Source organism: Lycium barbarum, chromosome 1, assembly GCF_019175385.1.
Source record: "Lycium barbarum isolate Lr01 chromosome 1, ASM1917538v2, whole genome shotgun sequence".
Taxonomy (NCBI): domain Eukaryota; kingdom Viridiplantae; phylum Streptophyta; class Magnoliopsida; order Solanales; family Solanaceae; genus Lycium; species Lycium barbarum.
The window spans coordinates 123,951,124-123,971,441 of NC_083337.1; the positions used below are offsets into that span (position 1 = coordinate 123,951,124).

General features: G+C 36.6%; 1 long non-coding RNA gene across 1 annotated transcript; it reads right to left on the reverse strand.

The window, feature by feature from the left end:
• Positions 1-17,054: 17,054 nt before the first annotated feature.
• Positions 17,055-19,306, reverse strand: LOC132598598 (uncharacterized). Its single transcript, XR_009566616.1, has 3 exons — positions 18,977-19,306; positions 18,406-18,456; positions 17,055-17,422 (listed from the first exon to the last, which is right to left on the reverse strand). It is a non-coding gene; the product is annotated as an uncharacterized LOC132598598 (long non-coding RNA).
• Positions 19,307-20,318: the final 1,012 nt, after the last annotated feature.

Consider the following 20,318-nt stretch of genomic DNA (forward strand, 5'->3'; position numbering starts at 1 on the left):
AAAATGCGTACTTTCCAAACACAGACCGTGCGTGCCAACATCGTATGTCATCATATACATATACACATACACATAACTGATTCATATGTAACATAATAGCGCCGAGGAACGTACGACCCGATCCACATATACATAGCATATTAGTGCCGAGGAACGTTCGGCCCGATCCACAAATGTATTTGCTGCGGAACGTGCAGCCCGATCCATATACATATATCATATTACTGTGGCACGTGCAGAAGGTTAGTACAGACAATAAGCACGATGTGCAGAATATCAAAACAACTTACTGGAAACACGAATCATGCATGCCAGGAACGGTATCCGGCCCCTTTCGGGACCCGGGGAACGTGGCGCCACCCTTCCTTTGGCGCCACACACATCATACTCCAGAAGGTTTGCTCCGAAATCTTTGTCACACATCATAATATCACATCATAAGATCAGAATATACATATACACATATATGGTTCGGCGAACCATGAACACATCATAACACCGTAACACATCATACTCCGGAATACATATATGGCACCCGGCCCTCAAGCAAGGGACCCGGCGAACCATGCGCACGATATATACCGGCCCGGGACTCGGCGAAAGAGGTAATGACACATACACGAGCAGAGTAGTGAGAAACTAAATGCACATAAATCGAGACTCAATAGATAAGTATACTTACCGACCCCTGAAGGCTCAGAAACAAGTTTCGGGTCAATCCGACTTAGTATAAGAAAGTTATGAGCGTTTGAAGTACAGAACGTTCTACAAGCGTTTCAGAAGTCATTTTTGGAAAATCAAAGCCATAATCATGTCAAGTACCTTTCGAATATCGTTATGAATCAAATCAAATAGAGCTTTTGGAATCGTATGCACATATCAAAATTTATCAAAAACTCGATGGAATAATCGAACGTGCTAGCATTTGAAAATCAAAACTTTATTCATATCAATTATCTTTCAAATGCCATTTGGAAACATATCAACAAACTTCGGACATCATAGATATACATCAAAACCATATGAGACAACTTATGGAAGTCAAAAATATTAGTCATCCTAGTGGCTCTAAGAATAGGAAATTTCTTTGAAATCATACATATACGTCATTTGCTCGTTTCATAAAGATCATGCCAAAAGAAAGAAAGGGTAAGCCTTACATACCTGTTCAACCGCTTATAAGCTACGCTTATTCGTCCAAGCTTGTAAGTCTACATTTAAAAGGAATTTATGCTAATGTTAGCCTTTTCGTCGCACATTTGTACCATATTTCAAATCATACTATTTTATATTCTGCCGAAAATCGGGCAGTATCTCCCCTGTTTATATGCCTAGCCCGAATTCTCAATTCAGCAACCAACAACAACAACAACAATACCAACATTAATCATAATATTTTCAATACCAACGTATGCCATAAAACAGCCTACACATTATTTTCTAAATTCCTCAACCAACCAAATTTGCGATATAACTATTTAATAATTTTATTTCCGTAAGGGAGTCGAAATTAATACTAACAACATCAATAACGACATCCTCCACATTCTACAAGTTGAATACATTTATTTTCATTCAAAATTCTCTTCAAATCTCATTCCATAATTCACAATGCCAACAAACGAATTTGTCACACTATTTTCTCCGTTCTAGTTCGGTAGAACTCTAAATAAACTTATTAGCAATGAAAAGGAACCTTAATCTTACCTCAAGTGTGCAGCCACCACGTCCACCCCCTTCTTTTTGGTTGATTTTTAGCTCAAATTGGAGGCAACGCAACATAGAACACTTTTCTCTTCACGGGCTTCGGGATTCGGGGCTCAGATTTTGGTCAAAATTGATCTTTTCTCTCTAAGCTCTCTTCTTTCTTTTTCTCCAGAATTTTCTAGGTGTTTTGTTCTGAAAAATGAGGAGAAAAGGCTGATATATCACTTAAATAAACATGGGTCATGGGCCTAACCCGGTTGGGCCCGGATTGGGCCTAGCCCACTGACCTTTCTGCCTTAAAACGTCCATATCTCCTTATCCCGACGTCGCCTGTGGACCCAAGACCTATGGTTGGAAATATAATTCAATTATCTACAACTTCTATTTCTTGGTATGTTTCCAAATTCCAAACTTATAATACCGTTTTTGCCCCTCGAAGTCAGATCACCCGAAAACGTTACTTAAAAATATTTGTTTGGAGGACTTCCACTTTGATTTGGCTCAAGGGTCCTTCTTGAGTTGTGTTTAACTTCACATATGTGATTCATATAACTTGTCACGTGTTCCTAAAAAATATCGATATGTGGGCCCCACTTCCGCTTACGAATAATCCGACGTACAAAAAAATACGAAATATAATACTATCAACGTGAGTTTAAATTATGTAGTAACAACGTGATTGTCAATGTTTGAGGAAGCACGTGTCACGCTCAGGCTCTGAAAATGCGGGGTATAACACAAAACCCATGAAAGGCATACCCTCTATACCTCTCAATATACACTATATACCCAACACATATAAATCCTCCAATACCAAACTCAGATCACATAAGGGATTTCAACTCTACCCAGCAAATCCCATAAGTTCCAAACTTAGGCATTTAGCTACTAATTAAGGCCAAACAAACAACTACAGTTAGCTATAACAACAATTTCAAGACTAATGAACAGCAAACTCAAAACATGAATGTCACAAAGTAATTCAACTAGCATAGGAAGAAAACCAAGCAATTCCAAACCAAAAAAGTTATACAGGATCTAAGCTAAAGCAATTTTTAAAGCAAGACAATGACATGTATATGAATTATCACCTAGGATTAGGACTGGCAGAGAGCAGATTCAAGCAAAAGTGAGACAAAACTAGTTGGTTCTCAATATATTTTTCAATTTTTAAATTTCTCCAAGTTACACTCAACAGGTTTTGAAAGTTCATTTCGGCAGTTAACAAGTTAAACTAGTGGTAGGAACCATTTCAATTCCATTCTTGTGTAAAACAAGGTGTTACAGAAGCAAGTTAATGGTCTAAAGCTGTTTTCTAAGTCAATTTTAACTCAGCATGTCCAAGTATTAAGCAACATAGATCACAGGTCTACAAATGAGCACAAGCATTATCTTAACATATGAACAGTCTCATAGAAGACATTGGCAGGACTAATAATTTATACTTAGTCTTACTCTCAGAACTTAAACAAACAGGTTCAATGCAATTATAGGATCAAAAAGGGTCTAGTAGCACATAAAGGGTAACCAAAGCATAATCTACAAGTCCACAAGAAGGTAGGAGGGAGCATGAGAACTATCCTGAGTGTAAGCATGAGTCAACTATGGCCATAGCAAGTCACAAATGATAAGAAAGCTCATATGGAAACAATTACAAACCCCAAAAGAGCCTAAACCATGACGAGGATAGGTTCATGACACAGTCCTAGGTTCAACACATCTATCAGGCATGTTTTGGTTCAAATAAAACAGGCAGGGGTGACAATTATATAGGTAGATATCACATAGACAATCTATAGTAAACACACAACTAAGAATAATGCACATAAATGGCCAAGTGCCCATATGATAAACAAGAAGGTATATGTTAAACCCCCTTTTTAGTTTAGTCTTAGTTTGTCAAAGCATAGAATAACTCAAGCAGTAAGAAGGGGACAAAGAAAACAAGTTTTAGAAATCAGACACCTAGGAAGAAAGGAAAAGAAAGTCCTGAGCGATTTTTAGTTACAGACCCCCTATACTTAGTCAATTAGATGATAATGTTAGGCAAAGAAAACCAGGAAAATTGTGAACAATTACTAAAATGCAAATCACAAACAGGCCAAGGAAAAACAACCTCTTCACACCTCCTGTTCCTTATCCCTCTTAACAAGTTTTCAGAAAAAATCAGGATCAACAATCATACCATGTTCAGACCTCTAGGTCCTCCTAAAAAAGGAAACTATCAAGATAAGTCACAACTCTTTAAGGCCCTTATCTTAACAAGTATCCAATTTATCAGTCTCCTAATCCAACTAGGCAAGATCAAAAGAGCCATTTTTAGATTTCAAATAATTAACAGAATTCAAAGGGGACAATTCACTGCACAAGAGAAACAAGTAGTAATCCCAAGACAATAAACTCCTTTCCTAATCTTTTAAAGTCACAAAGTCAAGAACAAGGAAGTCAAAATATCTTTTGGAGATTCTCAGAACTAGCAAAGTTCTCATACCAACACCAAAGGTTCAAGCAACAGTTTTTAGGAAAAGAAAAATCTTCTTCAACATACCAGTTTTAAAGGAGTTTGAAAACTATTTTTTTTAAGTTCACATGACAGATATTGAAAACAACAACCTTAGATTATGGGGATGGATTCCAAATAGACTTCACAAGCAGAAGTTTAGGCCTTTTCTAGTTCAAAACAGACAAGGCAACACATAATCACACAAGACATATTCCCAGGTTTCAAGATCATTTTCAAGTTTACAACAACCTTTAAAGGGTACTTCAAGATCAAGTTCCCAACCTTGGTCTCAAAGCCAACAAAAAGAACTCATAGAAATAGACAAACAGGCTCAGGCACACACTACCTATATTAAAAAAAATCATTTTTATCTAGTTGTTTCCCAAAGACTCTCAAACCTTCTCAAAACATCTTATGCCATTTTTAAGCCCAGTTTCAGCCATCAACAACAAACAAAAAAGAACTAGTCCAGTTTAATTCCAACACAGTTTTTAGACCAAGGTGTTTATCCTTCATATACCAAAAACTTTGAACAAAGGTTAAAAAGACCAAATGAAACAGCAGCAAATCTAAAAAAAAAACATTCAAAAAACCTCCAGCACAACACAAAAACCTTCAAGTCATATATCACATTCATACTTTAAACAGCAATCACAAACTAAAACAGGCCCTTCCTCACAACTTTGACCATATAAAACATCAACTTCTTTTAGTCAACACTATACACTATTAATAATAACAACATTACAACATGGACATCTTACTTAATAGCTCACAAACAAGTTGTAATCTATCGAACAAAACAATGTGACATAAGACACACCTTTCTCTACATTCTTTAACTTTTAAGTGACCACATTATATAATGAGTACTAGAGTTCCATGAATCCTTATAATGTCAACAGCATCACACCATAATCAACTTTGATATTTATGAAACAGTAATCAAAACAAACTGAAACAGCCATAAATACATACTAATATATGTAAGTAAAGTAGAGTAGGATATAAATAGGATAGAATAGAGATATTACCTTTTTAGGGGGCAACCTAAAGATCAAAGTGGGGATTGGAATCAAAACTTCAAACGCCAACCGTTAGCACCTTGATGGCAAACCCCTTTTCTTTTTCAAAAATTCATGTATTCTCCATGTATAAAAGATAGTAGTATATTTCTATTATGGTTTTTTGATGAAAAGTATATATAGTATATCAATGGTATCTTTAGGTATATGTATTGTATTTTGTAGGCTAGGTACTTAGTATTGCTTCAACTTAGGAATTTTTTTTCGAAAAAAAGAAGAAGATCCCTTCCAGCAGCCATATGGCCTGCTATTTAAGTAATCCCCTAGGGTTTAGGGGCAAAGGGGGGTAAAAAATCCTTTTCCACAGATTCTCTCTCAAATTCTCAACCTTAAAATTCAAACAATTCGAATTCTTTCAAAGGACAACAGAAATTTTCAACCAATTACCACAATTAGTACCATGACCAATCAGAAATGGTACACATCACACAATACAACAAAATACAGCTAATTGTACTAAAAGAAATTTAAGCAAAAATCTGGTAAAATTCGAAATCAATAGAATAGTATACTTAGTCATCAAATAGGACAAATAACAACAAATTTTAACGATAAAATCTTACAAAGATAGGATAGAAACCCTTAAACCGTACCCAAATCAGAGAGTTTCCCCATGGGTGTTTGCTTCCATGTGATAGAGTGCACAAGATGGCTAAGGACTCGAGGTCCCGCCCATGGCAACTCTATCACAGGAAAAACCTGGGTAACATCCCAAAAAATGAGTCAATCGAGTATGTAACATAATATTCAAAGGAAAATAAACCTGTACTTGTGATTTAGGACAAAACGCCTAAAAAATCCGGTGAGAAAGGCCATGGAATCAGCCGTGGGGGCGGAACCCTAGAGGTTCCTCTTTATCGCCTGAAGAAGAACATAGGATCAGCTTGGCTGAAAATAAGAGACCGGGGGGGGGGGGGGGTGAAAGTTTTTATTTTACAAACTTTCATCTCCTTTTTTTTTTCTTTTATAAATCCCCCTCAAACTTTAAAAGTTAATTTTTAAACTCCCCCCCCCCCCCCCCCCGCCCCTCTCTATTTCAATCAATTAATAACTAAATAATACAAACAACGTATGGCCAACTAAATAGTTATTTTAGGCTAATTAAAAATTTAAAAACCCGTGAATTTAGAAAATTGTCTTTAAATAAGTCTCATATTGATATAATTCCGGAGAACATTTAAAAGTGTGAAAATGCGGTCAAGATGAGAAGTAATTCATATGTTATCTTGATTAACAATTTTTCCGAGCTAGACGGAGCGGGATGCGTATCTTCTTTTTAAACTAAATTTGTAAAAGTAAATAACTCGTAATTTCTTGCAATTGTTAATTTTATGAAAGTACTAATTAAACGTCAATTTTTTGGGATTTTTTTTTTTTTTTAATTTTTAAGGGCATCCTTGCTCCGTCTTGGACTCAGGAAACATGAAAAATTAAAATATACGTTTTACGCAGTGAAAATTAGGTGTCAACAACTATAACATGATTTTTTTTTCCTAAAAGAAACCGAAAATTAGCCGAACCGTACAAATACTGAAGAGAAACTGAGATGATGAGACGGTTTCGAAAAGTCTAATTTTGGTTCTACAAAATCAACTAACCGAAAAATTGATATGGTATAAATTTTATAAAATAACTGCCGAACCGTACCATTGACACCCCTAAAAACAATTAAAAAAAAATTACCCTCTGTTTCAATTTGTTTGTTTTACTTTCCTTTTTTGTCAACTTAAAAAAGAATGTCTCTTTCCGATTTTTGGCAACTCCTTAATTCCAACTTTTTTTACATGACATATTTAAGACCATAAGATTAAAGAGCATTTTGGTACAAACTATATATCTTTAATTTAAGACCACATGATTTGAAAGTTTAATTTTACTTTTTTAAACTTCGGTGGTAAATCAAAATCAGATAAACAAATTAAAACAGATGGAGTATACAACAAAGAGTTTGACACGACCAAAAATAACTTTAGTCATGATGCCAACATTCCATAAGTCGGACCAACCAAGGATTTCAACAAAATACCTAATATATTTTCAACGATAAACAATGAAATCTAAATAGGAAAAATCATATAACAAAGTCTAATAGATAAACAATGAGGAAGCATTCTAAATACGTTCCAGAAACAGGCACTCAGGGGTGTGGCCTAATAATTCATGAAGTGGGTCGAGAATCATGAAATCTCAAGTTCAATCCTCAGTGGAGACACAAATACACGGTGATTTTTTTCATTTGTCCATGCCTTAGTGGACAGAATTACCCGGTACTCGTGTTGGTGGCAGGTAGTAGATACCCCGTGAAATAAGTTGAGGCGCGTGTAAACTAGCCAGGACACTATTGTTGTAAAAAAGTATTTCAGAAATAAATGATACTAGTCATGAGCATCTATGAGTAGAGTACAACACTTGTTTGAAATAAGTACAAATCTGTCTGAAAGAAATTAACAGAAATACAATCCTAAGCTATCACGATCTTTTGGCAGCTCACCACAGGAATGACAAGCGACCTCCAAAGCTCGGTCGTGCGAAGCACTAGTACTCGGATTTAAATTGCACACACAATGTAGAAAAAGAGAGGGATGAGTATGAAAAGTACTCAACAAGTATCAAGACCTCCCTCAATAGAGTAGTGTGAGCATTATATAAAAACATATGGTTTCAATTGACCTTGGAATACAATAAGTGAACAACAAAAAGGAATACACAACTTACAAGTAAACAACTCTATAAGTCACTATCATAGGTAAAGCATGAAAGATACACGTAAACAAATCAAATCAACTACCTCAAAGCAATTGTAAATCATGAAATATAGTAAAGATTCAAACTTAATCGTTCACGACACTTTATCAGGTACCCAAACCACAATCCTACTCGATCATCTCATCAGAATAAGAACCAGCTTTATCACAACAAATCATACAAGTATGTACACCGCAAGGGAGGTACAAGTTGGAAATTCATGAGGGATGGATTCATATCCACATACGCACAACACTAGCATATCAATGATTTCACTTACTCAACAACCCCAAATCAAGAAATTACAGGAATTAATGTCCCCGTCTATGTACATGAATCCAGACTCTCAATTACATTTACGATTCATGTGACGATATTGATATTCTTGAAAGATGTTTTATTTTGCTCGATGATCCCATTTGATACCCGATTAAGCAAATTTTGATTTTCATTTTTCTTTTGATGAACCTGGAAGAGGGGGTACATGTCGAGTATTGTCATGGGATCATGTCTTTCTATGACTTCTTTGAATGTACAATGTGATTGCAATAGTAATAGTCCATTTCAGTTGAAAAATGCAGTTAGGTTTATGGGGCAGTGTAAGTGATCAAGGAGTAGTAACTCATATCGCGAGAGCAAACTTTGTGAAAACTTCTATTACTGTTAATGCCAACGTATGTATCTTTAACGATCCGTTTTGTCGTTACCGTGATTATTCCATTTTTGTCCTCGTTGACCTGTTCCCGAGTCTCGTTAGAACTATTTGGACCCGAGAAGATAGTTGCCATGGCTTCCTAGGCATCGTTTTGAGTCTTGGAACACCCTTTAGAAATGTGACTTTAAGCGGAAACCATTTGACCTAGAGTTGACTTGGTCAACAAAACCTCCGTTGGGAAATCCAAGGCCATGGATGAGTTCGTACCGCGTTTTTATATATGTCTGCATATTTGGTTTGTGTGTTTCGAGCCTCGGGTGATTGTCGGATTTCGGGATGAAATTGTGAAACTTGAGAAACGTTTCTAGTGTCTTGTGTCCGCTATAGCGGCACCAGGACCGCTGTAGCGGCACCACTGTAGCGGTGTGGTTACCGCTGCAGCGGTAAGTTGAGTTCCTAGCCTTGACCGCTGTAGCGGTCTGCACAGTCGCTGGGGCGGTACCGCTGGAGCAATACCGCTAGAGCGGTAAGGGTGACCGCTGGAGCGGTCGACGAGCAGTTTTTATAAGTTTAAAACCCCAAATCCCTAGTAATTATTTCTATTCCAACTTGAGAGATTTATGGAGGCGAATTGGAGGGTTTTCAAATGATTTCTTCCCTAAGGTAACATTCCTACTGTATTATGGTTTCATTAACCTCTCTTAATCATCTAGCATAATCTAGAATCCATATAATCTAATGGGTCTTCAAATGGGTTCTTGAGTTAAGTTCTAAATCATTTTTGTTCCTAGAATCTTCCTAAATAGTAAGATTAATGTTGAATATGCTTGAATATGTTGGGAACAAACTAGCTAGATTATTTTCCATAAAAAAAAGCTTAAGATTAAAAGAAGGGTTTTTATGGGTTTTCTCCCTAATGAGTTCTTGGCATTAGAATCTTGTATTATTGGTTGGGTTAGCTTCATTAAGCATGGATTTGATGATTATAAACTATGCAAACATGTTTCTTCCATTTTAGTGATAAAATTATGGGATTAAAGTTAGGGTTCGTAGACCCAATTTTGGGGGGTTTTCACATTAATGATGATTTGAGAATTAATTGAGTATTCCTATGATTAAAGTAATGAATTTTGACCCTTTGATATTGAATTTGGTATTTTGATCATAAAATTCCCGTTTTGCCCTTGAGTCCTGTTTTCCTAAATTAAAGAGTGGGTTTTTTACCCGAATAGAATATAGTCATTATGGGTATCATTATTCATGGTTTCTTATATAGAATTCATATGTGATAGAGTTTAATTGTTTGGAGACACTTCGAAATACGAAACAAGATGTAGGTTCGTGGCACCTGTTCGGCTGCCAAGTAGGTTACGACTTCCCTTTTGGTAGACTCTGGTTAGTTTCATATATTCGTGTATTAGAAGGAACAGAGAATGCATGTGTAGGATTTGGAGAGTTGGGATGAAATCCTAGGATGGTATTGTGTGCGATTTGTACGTTCAGGCTTGTGGCATGTAGATCCTTAGAGTACTTGATTTGGTGTTTTGAATATCGGTGGATTTATGTGACTTGGGAATAGTGGGTGATACCTAGTTTTCTATGTCTCACAATGAGGATGTCCGCAACATGTGATTAGTTGTGTTATGCCATTAATAATGAATCTAGTTGATAAATGGTTGGATAAAATGTACTAATGATTGTGATTGAGTGTCACGACCCAACCAGAGGGTCATGACGGGCACCCGGAGCTAACACACCGAGCACCTTTAAACATACATCTCATAATCATTTCTAGGTGGACCATAAAGATAGATCACTGGTATCATAATCTGTAAGGGCATATGTCACAAGATAGTGGCACATTTCTGTTTAATTATCAACAATTATGCTCATCATTACAAGCCGACAAGGCTGCCAAAATATTATACAACAATATGGAACGTCTAGCTACGTACATCTGTCTACGAGCCTCTATATAGAATACAAGAATTCATAAGGATGGGACAGGACTCCGCCATGTCCAAGTATATACACAAAAGAGTAATATCAATAGACTGCAGCTCTGAAGCAAATGGAGCGCTCCTGTGCAATCGCAGATAGATCACCTAGGGTCTGATCCGTCTCCCTGCTTACCTGCGGGCATAAGCACAGCGTCGACAAGAAAGGACGTCAGTACGAACAATGTACTGAGTATGTAAGGCATGAATAGTAACATGATAAAATCACGAAGAATAGCGTAAGATAAAAGAACCGCTTATACCTCATAATACCTCTTAAGACATTCATCATGCTTACTTAACCTTTTTCTAGAAGAAACATTTCATATATCCACATACATACCTATACAATATCGGTACCCGGCCATAATAAGGCTCAGTAATATCAGTACCCGGCCATAATAGAACTCGGTAATATCTGTACAGGACCCTTTCGGGACTCGATCATATCTGTACACGGCCCTTTCGGGACTCGGTCATATCTGTACCTGACCCTTTTCAAACTCGATCATATCTGTACCCGGCCCTTTCGGGACTCGGTGTCACACATGACTATATATATACATATATAAGAATACATAAATAAAAGCACATCCTCATCATCATTATCATTATCACCATAACTTCCCTTAGAGGATCAACTATCGTAAAGTGAGATCAATAGTGTCATGGGAGTATCAAGAACGATGAACTTGGATAGCATTGTAAATGGAATTATCATCGTCGCTATATCTCACCTTAATGGAACAACTATCATAAGGTGAGATTAACAATAATGAATAAAATTAAGAAAATCATGAAATAATCCCAATGATCTCATAATAGTGTCAAATCCATAAGCTTTGGAATCTCTAGAACGGGATCATCACCATCATCATTATTATCATAGAACACATCTATCTTTGACATCATAAGAACGTTGAGAATCATAAACTTCTAGCTTTTCGGGAATAAGGATGTTATGGAAAGCATGTGTGGATTCATAAGAAAAGAATCATGCCTTTAGAAAGAAAGGCTTAGCCTTAACATACCTTTTTGGTCTCCTACTACTTAACGCTTATCCTTCCAAGCTCGTAAATCTACATTCAAGAGAATTCATACTACTGTTAGGCTTATCGTCATATGCTTATCTTAAGTCTTCAAATTAAACCCCTTTAGAATCTACCAAAATTCGGGCAGCATCTCTCCTGTTTATATCCCTAGCCCGAAATTACAATACCAACAACTAAAAAAACAATAACAACAGTAATACCAACAACATCATCATCAATACCAATATATTTCATAAAACATCCCACACGATGTTTATCAACATACAATAACAATATACACTTCCTTTCTTCCCAATCAAGGAGAATAATCTCATTAACACACCAGCAACGTTAGATACCATCCATACATATGGAAATTAACCCAACCACACGGCCACAACATGCTCAAAACAGTCCATAACTCAACAACTGCAATACAACACTTTATGACCTTTCCTCCATAACTATTTTCACTTTTAAGACTTGCTAAACCTTCAAATCAACTCAACATAAGAGATAGGATGAAGAACATACCTTATACTTGAAGAATTTTAGCCACACCAACTTTCTTCAAGACCAAACTCACCCCAACATCAAGTAGAAACAAGAACAATCACTTTTCATGAACTAGTTTGGTGTAATCTTGTTGAATTCTTAATTTAAGGGGTTATAAGTGTTTAAGGGAAGTGTATGGATGTGTCTAGAACTCAAAGAAGTGTAAATTATGAAAAAAAAGGAATAATAGGGTATTTATACCCCTTGAGAGTCGGTTCCACCGACTTTCCAAGTGGGGCCCGCGGGGAGCCATTTTGGCAGCTTGCAGGCTTATCTTGAAATGCCTATAACTCCCTACTCCGATGTCGTTTTGATGAACGGTTTGTTGCGTTGGAAACTAGACGTCCTAAACTTCAATTTAGGCTGTTGTTTCACTTCAAAAATCTTGATATACTAGGAGATATACTTCTCTAAAATTGACTCCGAATTTCTGTCCAAAATTCTGCAAAATTTTTCAAATTTTCGACAAACTTATTTTCTTCGATTTGCTTGGTCTCGGAATCTTTTGAAACTCTCCATACATGATATTTATCATTTATTATACTTGATAATGGTCATGTCCTTTGGTTCCAAGGTTGTGCTTCCCGGTTATGATTTACGAGATCGTATTTTATCCTTTACTTCATTGTTACGTACTTTCCATGACTTGTATCTTTCAAAACTTCATGGGACGTCTCCGATACTCCATTAGTAAGGTGAAATACGTGGCTTGATCATGCTCTAAAAGTGCGAGGTGTAACATTGAGTTCTAGACTTAGTTGTGATAAATGGTTGTGAGAAGAAGGTGGAATTACTTATTCAAAGCTAATCGGCTGATTAAGGGAGGTCGTAATCAGTGGCAGATCCAGGATTTTAACTCAGGGGGTTAGAAAAAATAATAAAAGCTAAATATAAAAAATAATGTTGTTGATGGGAATCGAACCTATAACACCAGAGACAATTTTGAACACCCTAGACTGCTTGAGCTAACCTTTTACATTTATTTAGGGTGTTCAAAATATAATATATATAAATAAACACAAAAAATCTACCCTATATGTACACTATAAAATTTTGCCGAGCTGAACACCCTCGGTTGGCCCTACATCCGCTCCTGGTCGTAATAATGTATATTGATTTGATTAACCTATTGTGTGTTTGGGACTAGTCATCCCGTTATGTTGTGATTAGTTGTCCCATTGTGTTGTCTTGATGCCATGAGTTATTGATAGATGTAGATTCTTTTGCCTCATCTTAACTACGATATTATGAGCATACTCACTGTTGGTACTTGTGATTTGGTTATATTATTGGCATACCCACTGTTGGTATTTGTGATCGGATATATTATTGGCGTACCCGATTGTTGGTATTTGTGATATTGATACATTGTTGGCGTACCTGATTTTTGGTACTTGTGATATTGATCAGACTATTGATGTTGACATATGCATTGCACGCATTCTCATCCGTTCATGACACATTGATGATATTTTGATCACAATTGATCAAAACTCTTTTACTTGAGTGATGTGAGATGGCGTCGATGTCCGATGTTCATCCCGGATTCGTTGATTGAGTAAAATTGATACTCGTTAAGACTCTTTTACTGGAGTGACGTGAGATGGCCGATATCTAATATTAGTTTTGGAATTGTTGTTTGAGAGAGTACATGGACTCCGCGGGTCCCCTAGAGTGGTGCCGATGAGAACCCCCTGTGGGCAAGGATCCGGGGTCCCTTCTGTGTATTGGGCAAAGGTCCGAGACGGGTGGCACTTAGACTTCGCGAGTCACACTGGGTTGTGCTACCGAGATGTTGATATTTTTGTCCAGAGTACATGTTTACACAACATTTGCATGGCATTGCATTGCATCCATACATTATTGCATTGCATTGCACCATGATTTATTGATGTTTTGGTATTGTATTGTGATGTTGGATTCGGACTTAATATATTCAGCCTTGATACATTTGGGATTAGATATTCTACTTAGGCGATGACGTGTGCTTGGCGTAGTAACAGTTGTGCTTGTTGAACTAATCCTTTAATCGTCCGTAGGATCAGTTACATGTGTGGCCTAAGTGATGTAGGGTAAAAGGTGTCATAATGAGGAGTTGACTCTTAGACTAAAAAGGAATGGTAGAATAAGTTTATGATCATGTGAAATTGTTGTAAAATTGACTTGTGATTGTTAAAGGAAAGTTAATGATTAAAGGTTATTGATGTTAGGATGTGTGGTAGATAGTCGTATGACTGTTCTGAGTATTAACATGTGTATCTATGAATTCTGTTACTAATATGTGTTTACTAACCATTGTCGGCCTATGATGCTTACTTGGTACGCGTGGATTGTACTGATATTGCACTTGCTACTCCCTTTTGGGATGTAGAATGTTTCAGGTGGTTGATTGTGAGATGAGCGGAAATGTGCGGTGCCTATCTGGAAGGCCTCCTCCCACTTCATTCCGGGACGGAGGTTGAGTCTTAGAATGTAGTGGTAATCTGGAATTATTAGTCGCTCGTGTACTAGTCTAGACCAGGTCATAGGAAATTGGATAGAGTCTGTAATCATTTAATTGTTGTAATCGTATGAACACTTGAGTTTATTAAATATATATTATGATGTTCCGCTGTTACTTCCAAATATCTTTTAGTTAGAATTATTGTCCTTGATTAATTGGTGTGTTATTCAATAGAAGGTTCGACTACCGAGGTGGAAAAAGTAGGTGCCCGCACGGTCTTAAAATGGGTCGTGACAGTATCTCAGCTCTGCAATCAAAGAAATCATAATTCAAGGAGCGGATAATGGAATAACATTATTACAAATCAAAATAAATAACTCAATATATGAGAGTCAATGCGTACAAAGATAAATGATGCATTTCTAGCATGTAAATAGACTTAATTCATCAACAAATCATACATGGTATGCTAAGATAATTACAACATACATATGGTAAGCAAAGCATCACATTTATCATTTCTAGTAAGTCTATAACCACCCGATAGTCACATATATGTTCGTTATTCATATAGGGACGGCTGGTAGGGGAGGCTACTAAGGCCTATGACTTAGGTCCCAAAGTTTTGGAGGTCCCAACTTCCTTGTAATAGCATGTTTATATGTTATGCTTTTGAAAAGAAAATAGTAATTACTATGGTGTAAAAACAATAAAAAGTTTATAAGAAGGGTTTCTTTTTGAAAGAACCATTGTGAAAAATCTAGAGAAGGGGAATAACTTATTTGACTTCTTAACTTACTTCTGAATAATTTTTTAGGTCATTTATAGTTGACATAGAAATAAATGACTCAAATTATGTTTCTCTTTTTTTCTTCTCTTCCTTACAAGAAAATTATGTATTTTACTTATATTTTTATTCATGAAACTAAGCAGTTATTCTATCAAATACAAGAACTCTGGTGCATTAGACATCATAAATTACATGTTTTTCTGTTATTTCAAGCATTGTGGCAAGTAAATTGAAACAATGACATTTTATTTTTATATAGATTTATCAAAATCAAGAATCGAGTTCTATTATTCTAACTTCCTATTCTCTTTTTACCATCTTAGATTTGAATAGTTTTGTAGTTTCACTTCATAGGTTAATATTGCCTTTTTTATACATTTTATTTTACCTACGATGTCCCAAGAAAAATTATATTATCAATTGAAAATGAAGATAATTAAAAGTAATTAACAACTTTTTATCTCAAAAGGTAAATAGATTGTGTGTGGGGGAGGGTGGCATAAGTTTTTTACAGAAAAATTAAGGCCTAATATTAAAATTTGGCTTTAAGCCATCAATTTGTTGAGCTGCCCCACTAAGCCAAAAATTCCTACTTAACTAAAGCACCAGCCTCTGCCCCACCTACTGTTGTTTCAGTTGCTCCAGTAACTGCACTAGCCACTGCTCCCACTACCCCTAATGTTATTTGTCACGAGCCAAGTTTGCGGGTCATGATGGCACCTACACTATCCTACCGATAGGCGAACCATCCCTGAAATAGCAAATCATTCATAAGGTAAAGTAAGGAGTTAATTATGCTTGCAACATTATCCAACAGCCTCAACATGAATATATAAGTGCGGAATGTAACTTAGTCAAATACAACCCAAAACCCGGTCTACCTCGTACAAGAGCTTCTAGATAGAAATACAAGTCTTAGACAACACAAAAATAAAAGAAAATTCTCGATATGAAAGGGACAGAATAACCTAAGATAGATCCAGGTATGCGGGTCCCACTGAAGCTCACCCAAGAATCTGAAATAAGATAACCTCGGGATCAACCACGAGGCATGGAGCTGGAACACGGGTCTGTATCGGCACCAAAAAAAGTGCATCAAGTATAGGTGAGTACAAACCACTAGTAATCCGTAAGTATCATAGGCCGACAATGAAGGAATAACACATGAAGCATATAAAGATTGAAAAGAAACACAACAAGTGAAACCATACAACTAATCTTTATATGCATATATACATCTTAACCCCTAGTCATGCTTCACATAATACGACGAATAATCAAATAATCATATGAGAATGCAATGGATCAAATGAGTGAATGTATGAATGCAATGCACTGGCCAAATCTCATACCTGGAACACACATGTTATAAGCCATGCCTTATAGTCATGATGTCACGACCCAACCCCGTGGGCCGCGACTGGTGCCCTATTTGGACACCCAAACCCATTCGCTTACCAAATAAACATATCAAAGGCTTATTCAAATTTAACATACGTTATTCTGAACAGATACTGAAAAACATATATCATCTTAAGCAGTCATCTGTACATCAATATCATACAAACGCCGGCAGGCGGGCGGAATACACATCGCCCGAATATACATACATATACAACATATGGGCCGTTTTGGCCATAATAGCAAACAGGACTGCTTAAGGCATAAGTCACAAACACAAGCGAACAAACACGACCCATGACCCACATATATGTCTACAGGCCCCTACAAACCATAACAGAAACATAGGACGGGACAGGGCCCCGCCGTACCCAAATAGTCATACATATATATACAGAGACATATACAATGAAAGATCTGTACCAAGAATATGAGCTCCGAGTCAAAGGAGCACTCCAAAATAGCAGAATGTACCCTACACTGGCGGGTCACCAGAACGAACGTCTGTACCTGCGGGCATGAAACGCAGCCCCCGAAGAAAGGGGGTCAGTACGAAATATGTACTGAGTATGTAAAGCAGGAAGTACAGTAATCCAAATCAGAACTGAAATGAGGAGTATGGAAAGCGGTTACAGAATCAGTATATCAAACCTGTTTTACAAACATAAGTAATGCAAATAAAAATCATGCATAAGGCTCAGGAACGTGGTCGCCACTCCGTCACTGGCGCCACAACACATCATACTCCAGAAGGTTTCAAATCTCCGTACAATCCCCGAACATATCATATCATCATATCATATCAAACATCAGAACATATCATATGCCATATCACATCATAACGCCGTATATAAGCGGTACCCGGCCCTATGGCGAGGTCTCGGGAACCGTAACACATCATATTGCCGAATATAACATAGTGCGCACGATCACAAAACCGACCCGGGAACCGGCGAACGATATCATAGTAGTAGGCACGAGCGGAGTAGTGCGGAAACCATATGCATATAAATAAATAAATTTCAAAACTCGATGAACAAATATATTTACGACATCCGAAGACTCAGAAATCAGTTTCGGGTCAATCGGAGTTAGTATACGAAAGTTACAAACTTTTGAAGTACAAAACTTTCTAAAAGCATTTCAGAAGCTCTTTTTGGAAATTCCAAGTAACAATCATATTAGGGAGCTTTCAACTATCGCTATGGAGCAAATCAAATGGAGCCTTAGAGTCATATGTACATATCAAAATACATGTATCCAAAACTTTAGCCATATTAAATATTTTTCGGACATCATTTGGAAACATACCAACTAGAATCTTTCGAACATCATAAATGCGTAGCAAACCATTTGGAATAATTTATGGAGATCAAAGACAACGGCCATCCTAGTGGCTCTAAGAATAGAATTTCCTTTAGAAGCATACATATATGTCATTTGTTCATTTCATAAAGGTCATGCCAAAAGAAAGAAAGATAGGCTCTACATACCTTGTCCGCTTCTTAAACTAATCCAAACTTAAGTCTCGGGCTTCTCAGGATCTACAACAACGTCAGTAGATACCGAACATTAGCTATAGGTACTTAGGAATCTAACCCTAAACTAGCACGTCATTTATAGAAATTCGGACAACATTTCCTTTATAAATTCAACAAACTCCGAGAATTCAACTCGATCAAATCATCAAAAATAATACCAACAACCATATTAACAACATCAACAATTTATCCCATCGATCCATCCTCTCAACCACATAAAAATTATTTCAATAATTCAAACAATAATGTGACGAGCGGCAAACTCGGCTTGTGAATTAAACAATAGTTTTAAACCCATCTTTATTCCGAAATTTCTCAACAATGTCATCAATAACAACAACACCTCCAGGATATTCAATTAATTTACAGTCATATAATTTCGTAAGAACGACCTCCCAAAACAGTCCACCGAATTACAACACCAATTTATCCGATTTTCGGTATAATTTTCGTATTTCTTTTATCTAGCAATGTAGATACGACTTGGATAAATCAAATACATCTAGAAGAGAGGATTTATTACCTTGTATGTCAAGAACTACTCTTCTTTCACACTACTTCTCTTTGAAGAAATCTCCGATTTGCTAGAATCCGAAGGAACACGACGTTAGAATCACGTTACCGGCGATTGGAAACATATATGTGCGTGTATTGTTGCTGCTCGCTAATGACTTGCTGCTCATTATTTTTGTCACGTTAATTTCTCCATTTTTCCAACAATGGAAATACTTCGTTGCGATACGTACTGCTATGAAATATAGTTTCACGTTTTAGTTGCTACAAATATATATATGCTGCTTAATTATCTCTTTTAGAAAACGTCAACAAGAATGTAGAAAAGTTGCTGTGTACTTTTTATCTATGGAAAGTCAAGAATTGAAATCATAGACTCTACATATAGGATGACACCTTCACTTACACGTGTAGCTCTTATAGGATAATTAAGAGATGATTCACCTACACCTTATGCGTGCATATCCACAACTTTTGAATGCCACTTATCACTACCCACGTGGATTATGTCCACAAATATTATCCAACAATTTTAATCAATTTATTCTATTCCACTACAATTTTTCATTTAAATAATTACACACATATTTAATTTCTTGATCTCAACCCACTTAAACAGTCCTTGTATACTCATTATTATACTCATGTGATATAGCATTAGTCCACAGCTCATTGTCACACATAAAAATATTATTTTCAATCATTGCCGTCACATTTTTTTTTTGTCTAAAATCATTTCGGGACTTTATTCCTCGTATACACCGAGTTCTTGATTTTTATGCTTGAATATGACCAAATCCTACGGCCTCGATAAAATTGCTCATGTTGGACGGTTCAATTTCCTGGTCCAAAAATATAGGGTATTATAGCTTGGACTGTATTTCATTCAAATAAATTTCGAACCTCGACGAAACTTATTTTCTTCAATTTATTTAACTTCTAACATTTCCAACGCATGTGTACCATCACTCTAATCACCTATAAGCTTGGGGAATAATCAAGTTTCCATTAGTAGTGTCATTTAACTCGCACGCTTTCCAATGCACGAAAATATGGGATGTAACACATGATACATGGGGGACTCGCGAGGTCCATATGCCTCTCAACGTCATTTGGCATGTACCCTCGGACTGGGTGACAACCATATCAATCATATCATATCAGCACAACACATATCATCATAACCACTTCCCCTCGGGCTTAAACACATCAATTTTACCTCTTTCCCGGCCATGACAGACCATCTCATATCTCATAATTTTTTGCATCACAATGAATATATATGTTTATGTATGCATACATGGATAGGTACAAAATGCACGGTAACAAGTGTCAACAGAGTCATGAAAGAG